The sequence below is a fragment of the Phascolarctos cinereus genome, unplaced genomic scaffold (genome assembly GCF_003287225.1).
Source record: "Phascolarctos cinereus isolate Bilbo 61053 unplaced genomic scaffold, phaCin_HiC Scaffold_5;HRSCAF=322, whole genome shotgun sequence".
In the NCBI taxonomy this organism is placed as follows: domain Eukaryota; kingdom Metazoa; phylum Chordata; class Mammalia; order Diprotodontia; family Phascolarctidae; genus Phascolarctos; species Phascolarctos cinereus.
In genome coordinates, this window is record NW_027555958.1 from 211,048,736 (window position 1) to 211,060,222 (window position 11,487).

The following is an 11,487-nucleotide window of genomic DNA, read 5'->3' on the forward strand; positions in this document are numbered from 1 at the left end:
AATATGTGCAACCCAAGAGAAGGAAAAGTTCATTCGTTGGTCTCATTTTTTTTTAAGATTCCCTAAAGTTCTTAGCAGCTCTTAGAGCATCAAAATGACTTAGATTTGGGCCTCAAGGTAAGGGCGCTCACTGGATGCTCTAGAGCCTTAAATATAGAGAGCAAAAGAAGAGATTCTTCAGGGCCTGGCTGTGATGGACTCACTGACAGATACAGTGGGAAAAGCTGGATTTGGAATCAAAAGATCAGGGTTGAAATCCCAATCCTGGACTGAATCAGGAGGCATTTTCTACTTGTTTAACCATAGGCAAGCCATTTAACCTATGAGAGTTTCAGTTCTTCCTCTATAAAATCAGAGAATTGAACTTGATGACTTCAAAGATACCTTCTAGGTACCTTCTAAATCAGTGATCCTCTGACTCATTTGGGATTGCTGTTACTCTTTAGTTCTCTTTTCCCAGGATCCATGAATTCTGGAGGTGGAGTATCTCTTTTCATCCTTTTAGTCCTCCCTTTCTTCCTCCCTACCAAAATGAACTTCAGGCCCACAGCCCTACATAGCTTGTAAATATGTTCTTAGGTTGCTTTGCATTTGTTTTTGGTTTTGTTTGTTTGTTTCTTTAATTAAAACCTGTATCATATATAGAGAATTGACAAGTTGGTTTGTTTTGATGAATTTTTTCCCTCTCATGCTTTGTTAGGAAGGATGGCTCCCTGGGTAGGGAAAGGAAATAAATATATTAATAAATTAAGATGACATAAAAACCAAAGCTGTCAATAAAAATCAAATTTTTAAACAATTAAAATCATAGAAGCAAAAGATAAGATCTAAGGAATACCACACAACTCTGTGGGAAAGATCTGCAAGTTTTGTTTTTGTTCATAACAAACTTTTTTCAGCATCAAGGACAATGAATTTGGGTTCTAACACAGAATGTGCTGTCTGAGGAAATGGAAAGAACACTAAAGAAAACAAAAATGGAAAAAAAATAACTCTACTAGACCAAGGGTGTAAAGAGGAAGTCTGTGCTGGAAGTGACACAGTTTTGAGGGTATTAAGGATTGATTTTCAAGATATCTGGAGGGGGAGAAAATGTGAAAAAGAAAAAATAAATCTCAAACTGTATTAATACCAAAAAAAAAAAAGGAACTCTAATAACTTTCCAGACGTGCTCATCTTTATGACCTATACAAATTCACTGATAAGGGAATTCATTAGAAGGAAAGAGATTAGCTTTTACAAACAGTATTCTAAAATAGACCACATTTTTTTTTTACTATCACCCAATTGACAAAGTACTAGAATACAAGATCATACAGTGATTATTTTTTGGTATTGTTGACCATAAAAAAAGTATTTGGCTCAACAGAACAAGATATTACCTCAGATGCTCTCCTCTAACAAAGGCACTTCCTGTCCATGTGGCAAAATTATGCAGGATTCTGTGAAATATATAAAAAAGAGAACCTGTTTGTAAACCCTCTGATCATTAATAATAATCAAGGTATAAAACAGAAAGGTATATGTTCACAAAAGTTCACCATTGTCATGGAGGACATCCAGGTGGCATCTGCCAGTACTAACTCATCAGTATCTTTTCTCAGCATAAAAGCAGATTAAGACAATAAAGAACAATTACACAGGAGGATTGCACCCTTACTCCCCAATGCTTTGGGATTTCACACAGTACACTTTTCATTGTTGGGGGGGGGTGAACACAGCAAAGATAGATAGGAAAATAAATACAATTCTGTCACTAAAATAAGATCTAATTCTGAGATGACTAATCAGTTAAGTCCTTTCCAAAGACAGACAGAAAAAAAAAAAGATCAAGAGAGAAATTCTACAACATTATGTATTATTACAGTTGTGCTTTGTGTTCCATTCTGTACACTGTGATCAGAAGGACACAGAGGGCTGATCTTTCAAACTCTTCTGTACTATAAATATTCAACTTTACCAGTATTATTCATCAGGAAAGGCTACATGGGTTAGTAGGAAGTGTGTTGGACTTGAGTCAGAAGTTCTGCCTAGTTCCAATCCTTCCTTAGAAACTTTTTAGTTCAGTCATTTCGGTCATGTCTAACTCTTTATTACCCCATTTTGAGATTTTATTTGGCAAAGATACTGGAGTGGTTCGCTATTTCCTTCTCCATCTCATTTTACAGAAAAGAAACTAAGGCAAACAGAGTTAAGTGACTTGCCCAGGTCACACAGTTAGTAAATGTCTAAGGCTGGATGCTGAACTCATGAAGATGAGTCTTCCTGATCCCAAGTCCAGTATCCTATCCACTGCACCACCTAACTGCCCTTCCTCAGGACCTTACTAGTCAGTCAATAAGCATTCATTAAGTCCTTACTATGTGCCAGGAACCAAGTTAAGCACTGAGTATACAAAGATAGGCAAAAAAACATGGTCCTTCCTCTCAAGGAACTCAGTCTAATGAAAGAAATTCATAAAAAACTATGTACATAGAAGATACACACAGAGTAAACACGAAGCAATTTCAGAGGGAAGGCATGAGCATTAAAGGAGATCAGGAAAGGCTTGTTACAGAAGGTGGGATTTTAGCAGAGACTAGAAAGAAGTTAGGGAAGCTTGGAGGCAGAGGTGAGAAGGGAGAACATTTTAGACATGGAGGACAGCCAGTGAAAATGCATTGAATCTAGAGATAGTGTCTTGTGAGAGAAATGCCAAGGCCAGTGTACAGGATTTGGATTACAGAGTATGTAATGTGGAGGAGAGTAAAATATAAGATGAGAAAGGTAGCAAGGGCTAGATTATGAAGGTCATTAAAAGCCAAATAGAGGATTTTATATTCAATCATGGAGATAATAGGGAGCTGTTGGAATTTTTTGAGTAGGGGCATAACATGATCAGATTTGCGCTTTAAGATCACTTTGGTAGCTGAATAGAGGATAGAATGGAGTGGGGAGAAACTTGAAGGAAAGAGATTAACCAGAAAACTACTGCAATAGTCCAGGCATGAGGTGATGAGGGACTGTACCATTGCAGTGCTAGTGTCAGAGGAGAGAAGGAGGTATATAAAAGAAATGTTACAAAAGTAGAATTGATAAGACTTGACAACAAATTGGGGGGCAAGAGAGAAAATGAGGAGTCAAGGATGACACCTAGGTTTTGAGTCTGAGTAACTGGAAGGATGGTGATGTGCTAGATAGTAAGAGGAAAGTTAAGATGTGGAAAGATAATGAGTTCAGTTTTGGACATGCTGAATTTAAGATGTCTATGGCATATCCAGTTAGAGATATCTAATAGGCAGTTGGAAATATGAGACTGGAGGTCAGGAGAAAGGTTAGATAAAGATAAGTAGATTTGAGAATCACTAGCAGAGAGATGAAAATTGAATCCATAGTAGTTAATGAAATTACTGAGAGAAAGAGTGTAACATCCAGTTACCCTTAGGCTATGGGAAAAATTTTTATTTCTGAAGGCATGAATTCAGAGTAATTCTGCATTTGGAAGTTTAATTTTGAAATGGCTTATACACATGCCCCCAGTTAAAAAGCAAAACTCTTTAACAAGGGACTGAGTAGAGTAGGCAGTCAGCCCTATGCTAGGAAAGGTCATTCTCCCCTATGGTCCCCATTGCATCTTCATGCTATAATCAAAGGGACACCAGGAAACATAAAGACAAGACAGCCACAGGCATTTATAAGGAATAATGCTAAATCTTGGAAATGTGTTATTCAACAGATTTTTTTTTAAAACACACAATTAAACAGAAAACAAGATAGGGGCAGGATAGGGACCACAAGTTCCTTGCAGCTATTTTTTGTTATTGTTGTTGGTTTTTTTATCTTAGCACTTCTGTTTCTGAACTAAAATTTTAAAACACAGTCACACATTCTCCACTTGTCCATTTAGAAGTCATCTCTCATGGAATTAAAAAAAGGTAAATTAAAGATGTGGCAGATATGGGCTGTAATTTCACTGCCTATAGATCTCCCTCCTCATCTCTGCCTCCAAGCTTCCCTAACTTCTTTCAAGTCTCAGCTAAAATCTCACTTTCTGCAAGGTTCCTTTACCAGTCTCCCTTAATGCTTGGAGTTTACCTCCAATTTATTCTGTAAAGATATGTCATGCTGCATGCTGACCCTTCTATCCTCATTCTCCTTGATAATCCAAAAACTCTATCAGTACTCCTTACATGAAAAACCTTCACCCTTCTGTCCAAGGAATGATTTCTTACTAGTTTCCTTTCTTCTCAAACTAGGAGGAGCTACAAATTCCCAGGTTTTGTGGCAAGCCAACCCCTTGCCACAGGTTGTTACAGTAGAATAGAGGGAGAAGAAAATAGGGTCGAAAACAGAGCCATTGAGGATGCTTATAACTAATGGGGAAGATCTGAATGAAGATCCATGCAAATGAGAATGGGAAGGAGTTTAGAAAGAAAAGAGAGAAGAGACATAGGATGATAGCTATTGGGGATAGATGGGTGGACGGATTAAGAAAGGATCATTGTTGTTTCTTTATTTTTAAGGATGTGGGAGACATGATGTGTCTGTAGGCAACAAGCACATAGCCAATAGACAGGGACAGCTTGAAGACTGGAGACTGGTGAAAGAGTGGGGATGATAAATGCAGCATTCTGCTGGAATAACTATGAGCAAGACCTTTAATCTCTCAGTTTTACAAGAGATTTCTCACACTAAAGATTAAGAGTAAGTTAGTATTATCATGCTAAAGACAACAACTTCTTGTTATTTTGTCTGAAGTTTTTCATTTGTTTTTTCCCAAAAGCAGCTAAGAGATATTCAGAAGATGCTAAATGAGAAATAGGAACTCCATGGGTTTTATCAGTAGATTAGCTTTTCTGTATCCAAGAAGGCAGCATTTAACTCCATCAAAAGCAAAGTGCAAGTGAAGCTTAGAGAGATGCAGGATTCTTGGCTCAGCGGGAACACAGATGAGAAGCAATTCTATACTGAACAGCAATAATCCCAAGTGCTTCTGTGATGCCCTGAAGACTATTTATGGGACAAAGACCTCTGTATTTCAACTACTCAGTGAAGATGGAGCCACACTGATCAGTGACGAGGACATGATCCTGGAGAGATGGGCTGAACATTTCCATGGTGTTCTTAACAGACCGTCATCAACTAATGCTGAAGCCATTGATCACATACCTCAAGTTGTAATCACTTCCTCTCTAGCCAAACCTCCAACTGAAGAAGAAATGCCGAATGCTTTCAAGTTTCTTTCAAATGACAAAGCTCCTGGCACTGATTCCATCCCAGCAGAGATCTACAAGGCAGGGGGCCTATTGCTCATACATGAAATCTTCAGGATTAAATGGCAAGAGGAAGTCATCCACCAGAAGCTTGAGGATGCCTCAATTGCCCATCTCTATAAAGGAAAAGAAAACAGGCTGTCTTTTGACAACCACAGGGTATTTATCCCTAGTCACTGCTGGCATGATCCCTGCCAGAGACCTCCTTAATCAGCTTATTAATCATCTGGAAGATGCCAGGAGCAGAACAGAGGTCTGTATACAACATCTGTTGACCTTTCCAAGGCCTTTGATTGTGTGTGGTTTGTGGTTTGTCCTTCGTTCTTGAAGAGGACCATGACATCAGGAAGATGATGCCATGACTTGCAATTGAATTGGATTTTAGTCAGGGAGGGCTCTGCAAAATCACCAGCCTCACTTTCTCCTCCAGAATCATCTGGATCCAATGGCCAGATATCAATCAGGATGACTGGAGATGGCCCAGCAAGGCCTTTGATATTGTCAGTTGTGAAAGATCATGGCAAAACTGGGTTGCCCAGAGAAGTTTGTCAGCAGTCTATGCCCTAACGGGTTCTACATGACAGAAGATGTCCTTATGCTTTCCCAATCACCAATAGAGTGAAATTATATAGGGTGATTGCCTTCAACAAGGACGAAAATAGCATCAAGATCAGCTTCTGCACTAATTATAAACTATTTAACTTGAAAATTCTATAAACTAAGACTAAAGTGAAGAGATAGTTGGTGCATGACTTTTTGTTTGCAGATGATTGTGCACTCAATGCAGCCTCTGTGGTTGAGATACATCAGAGCAGGATCAGTTCTCTGCTGCCTGCGCTAATTTAGCCTGACAATCAACACCAAAAAAATAAAGGTCCTCCACCAGCCAGCACCACACATCCACACGTGGAACCATTGGTCACAGTAAATGGAGAAATTTTGAATGCAATGGATAAGTTCACTTACTTTGGCAGTACGTGCTTCAGGGCTATTCACAGAGATGAGATCGACACAAGCATTGCCAGAGCTAGCTCAGTGTTTGGGAGGCTCCAAAAGGAAGTTTGGGGAAGAAGAGTTATGAGGCTGCATACTAAACGAAAGTCTAAAGAGCCATTGTGCTGACTATATTAGTGTATTGCTATGAAACCTGTCTATCAGCACCATGCCAGAAAACTGAACCACTTCCACTTGAATTGTCTCAGAAAGATCCTGAAGATCACCTGGCACCAAGACACCAAGGTCCCCCCTAGAGTTGAACTGCCACGCATTCACACTCTATTGCTGAGAGTGTAACTCCAATGGGCTGGCCACATATTTCAAATGCCAAATGCGCGCTTACCCAAAAGACTATTTTATGGAGAACTCAAACAAGGTAAGCGCTTCCATGGTGATCAGAAGAAGCAGTGTAAGGACACTCAAGGTATCTCTGAAGAACTTTAGTACTGACTGTGAGACATGGGAAACGCAGGCACAGAACTGTCCAACATGGCATGCCACATCAAAGAAGGTGCTGGACTCCATAAGCAAAGCAGAATCGTAGAAACACAAAGGAAAGGTGACCTGTCCAAATTCAGAGCCTCTTCCACTCTAAATGTTCTAACAGACCACTTGTGCCTGATCTGTGGTAGCACCTTCTGAACTCATACTGGTCTAATCAGTCACAGCCAAACACACTGTACCCTGACCCCAACATTGTGATGTCGTTCGTCTTTTTCAAAAACATAGGACAAACAACTAACCAACTAAAATCCCATCTTTTATAGGAAGCTTTTCCCAAACCCTCTTAATTCTAATGCCTTCCCTCTGTTAATTATTTCCTAATTATCCCATATGTAGCTTGTTTGCATATATGTGTTTGCATATTGTCTTCCCCATTAGATTGTGAGCTCCTTGAGGGCAGGAATGGGCTTTTGCCTCTTTTCACGTCCCCAGTGCTTAGCACAATGCCTGACACATAATAGACACTTAATAAATATTGACTGATTGATATTTAAATAATCTTCACGGATTGTTTTTCTTCTTCCTCATGGCTTTTGATACTTTGATCTCTAGTAAAATAATTTTATTTTTCATCTAATCTATTTTTTGTTTATATTTTCCATTGACATTTAATAATTTTCTTTGTCTTATTATCCTGAGATTCCTTAATTACACTCAGTTCCTTTTTTATTTTATCTCATGATTTTTTTTTCTTCTGGGGGAGAAGGACAGAATTATGATTTCACTGGTGTCAAGAATTCTAGTTGAGGACCCTCCTTCAATCAACAGAAGGCAGGAGATATTCAGCATTTTATAGTCTTAGAAATTAACTTGTTCAGAAAAAAGGCAAGTGACTTGACCAAGAGCATACAGCCAATATGTGTCAGAGATAGGACTCAAATTCAGCTCTTCCTGACTCAAGCCTGCTCTCTAGTCACTACATCACACTGTCTCTCACTTTATGATACTTTTACTTATTTTATTTCTTCCTGAAATGTATTCTATTTGTTTATTCTTCATTTTATTATGTCTTGAAAAAATCTAGATTTATTTCTGATGTGAATATTGGTATTATTTCAGTATGTTTTGCTTTTAAATTGTTATATTGGCTTCTTTCCATCCCTTCCCCCCACCACCATATCAGATCTCTGCTTATTTCTCTGCATGTCTGTATGTGCATGCATGTGCATAAGATTCTTTCCACATATATATGAATATGCATATATACACATATATAAAAAACAAAATGGACCATGAGAACCTGGTTCATTGTGAATTTGCTGCTGTTGTTGTTCAGTCATTTTCAGTATCTGACTCTTAATGTCTTTATTTGGAGTTTTTTTTAGCAAAGATACTGGAGTGGTATGCCATTTCCTTCTCCAGCTAATTTTACTAATGAAGAAACTGAGGCAAGAAGGATTAAGTGACTTGCCCAGGGTCACATGTCTGAGGCCATATTTGAACTCTTCCTGACTCCAGAGCTACCACTCTATTCATTGCACCACCTAGCAGCCACATTATAAATTTATCCCAGGTATTTATTTTTGGGGGGGGGGGTGGGGGGGCTAGGCAATGGGGATAAGTGATTTGCCCAGGGTCACACAGCTAGTAAGTGTTATGTGTCTGAGGCCGGATTTGAACTCAGGTCCTCCTGAATCCAGGGCCGGTGCTCTATCCACTGCACTACCTAGCTGCCCTATCCCAGGTATTTAAAAGGATGTTTTGGAAGATTGGTTTTCTATTGTTGTTTTTGTTTTGTTTGTTTATTTGCTTAATAATTTCAATGTTGGAGGAAATTCCCAAGGAGAAAATTGCTACCAATGCTGATGAGGACCAGCTCTGCAACTTAAGAGAGTTTCCTGAGGTACAAAGGGGTTAAAATGAGAGCCAATATGTATCAAAGACAGAACTTGATCTTTTTGGCATTTGTATTACAATTTTTGAGGGAGATATTTGAGAAATAGGCTCCTTTGAGGCTTCTCATTCCCCCATCTTCATGGTACTCCTTCTGTGTCATTTTCCTGTAAACATTTCCTAGCTTCAGTAGAAAAGGCCAAAGTGAGCAGATGTTTCAAATTTGTAAGACAGACTAAGTCTACTCTGGAAGTATCTCCTCCTATAATCCTGAAGGGTAGAGGCTGAATGTTCATACCTCCTCTTTGGACATCCTAACTGCTCTCTGTTACAGTGAAACTCTGTTTGTGAAGCTTCTGGCCTGGCAAAAAAACAAGATTTTCTGTATGGATGGGGAGAAGTCAACAGAAAAAAAAAAGAACCAAGATGGCTTGGATATTAAATTCCCAAATTCAGTACTTAGGCAAAAAATATTCCACAGAAATCTCTCTATGTAAACACATAGTCATTATCTTATTAGTTTATATGGACAGGAAAACTAATTTTCCCACTGGCAATTGTGGAAGTGCATACACGCACACACGTGCGCACACACATATTCACACACATATCCCCCATCCAATGACTAGCCTCTGATCAGATCTCTCCTATTTCTGAAGTTAATCAGAATCAAGCTCAAATTCAATATTTATTACTTTTGCTTATATTTCATCTTATTACTCTTGCTACTCTTCCATTAAACATTAATATAAAATAAGAATGTTACTATATACCTTAAAAAGCATCTAATTCAACTCCCATGTTACTGATGAGGACACTGAGGCCCAGGGAGATTAAATGACTTGTCCAAAATCACACAGCCAGTTAGTGGCAGAAACAAGATTAGGATTAAAACTCCCAGACCCCAAAAGCAGGGCCTTTCCTCCACATCACATAACAAGGTAACAGATTTCATAATAGATAGATTTCGAAACACATAGATTTCATCCATTTATGTTTTCCTAAGGATCCCCTAAAGAAATCAAAGTTTTTTTATCTTTGCTTTCTTTCATTCCTACATAATTATCCAATTCCTCCATTCCTAAATCCAAGAAATTGACCTATTTAACTAACTAGATTATATTTTTGAATATGCTTTAATACAGGATCACAAATAAAATCTTCTGTTTGGCTTTTAAAAGCTTCGTAACCTTGTCCCTCCCTACCTTTCCAATCTTCTTATACCTTACACATAACCCTCCACGTACACAGTGACACTGACCTCCTTGCTGTTCCTTGAATAGGACACTCCATCTCCATACTCCACAAATTTTCACTGGCTGTCCTTCATGCCTAGAATTATCTCCTCATCTCTGCCTCTGGCTTCCTGGATTCCTTTAAATCCAAGCTAAAATCTTCCTTTCTCAAGAAGCCTTTCCTAGTCCACCTTAATGCTAGGACCTTCCCTTTGTTGATAATCTCCAATTTATCCTGTGTGTAACCTGTTTAGACATCTAGTTCTTTTAGGTCCTTTAACATTGTGTGGGCATCAGTGCAGCACACAGGCTCTACTTATCTTTTACTTTCACTTGAAGAGTAGCCTATCTCCTTTTTTAATCACCTAGTTCCTATGTGCTCTTTTATTTTACTCTTTTGTCCAAATATAATCACTAATACTAAGGCACAACAACCATAAAACTTTAAATTGCCCTGGAACTAGGGTGTTTTAGTTTGGGCATTTGTGAAGCTATATTTTAAAAAACCACTTCAGAATAGACAGTAAGTTGGGCCAAATAGAGTAGGAGGAGAACATGCTGGCATATTGGGTGGACCCAGGGTTGTAATGGTAAATGCTTAACAATCAGCCATCCAAAAGAAAATGTACACACAACATACTTTTAAGTTGAAGATGCATTACATTTTATCCATGACTTTCTTAAGTCTAACAATCAAGAAAACAATAATTCAAGCCCTGATTTGTAATGTTTGTCAATTAAAGGCTCACATGGAAAATTTAACATCCTTGCACAGTGGTCTTGTGCTCTGTTCCTAAGGCGGTGCTTTCCCCTTGAAAGAAATTCTAGACCTTGTGTTCCATTAGCAAAAACTTTCAAGATAATAAAGTTCGAAAGGAATCCAAGAGGACATTGAATACAATCCCCTCATTTTATAGATAAGGAATCTGAGGCCCAAGTAGTTAAAGTAATGTGCCCAGAGTAACTTATAACTTACTAGTTGTGATACTGATGCGGTATGCGATCCAAGGTTTTCCTGACTCTCAATGCGGTGTTCCATTACCCTGCCTCACTCATTGTCGTCTCCATGCTATGATGAAGTTAATGCCCAGCTCCTTTCATCAGATGAGTTAGGATTATTTTTGAGGGATTTGTAAGAAATCATTGAAAAGAGGAATTGCTATTTTTTTCCCAATTCGGTAAAATAATTTTTTGGTAGAAAATTACTGTGCTATAAAAAATGTTGAGCTCAATGATCTTAGAAAAAAGTGAACAGACTTGCACGAAATAATGAAGAATGAAATGAACAGAACCAAGAGAACATTGTATACAGTAACAATAATATTGTTTTAAGAACAACTTTGAATGACAGTCATTTCAACTATTATAAATACCCAAATTAACCACAAAGGACATATGAAGGAAGCCACTATCTGCATCTAGAGAAAGAACTGACATATAGCACTATGTATAGAATGGTTTTACATAAATACATACATATATATATATATATTATATATATATATATATATATATATATATATACACACACACACACACATACACATATTTGTGTACAATGGTAGCCATTTCTGGGGGGAGGTGTAGAAAAAAAGAAAAAAAGTAGCTATATAACTTTATTATATACTTAAAAGGAATAGCAAGTTGTACATAATAGATTTGCAGTT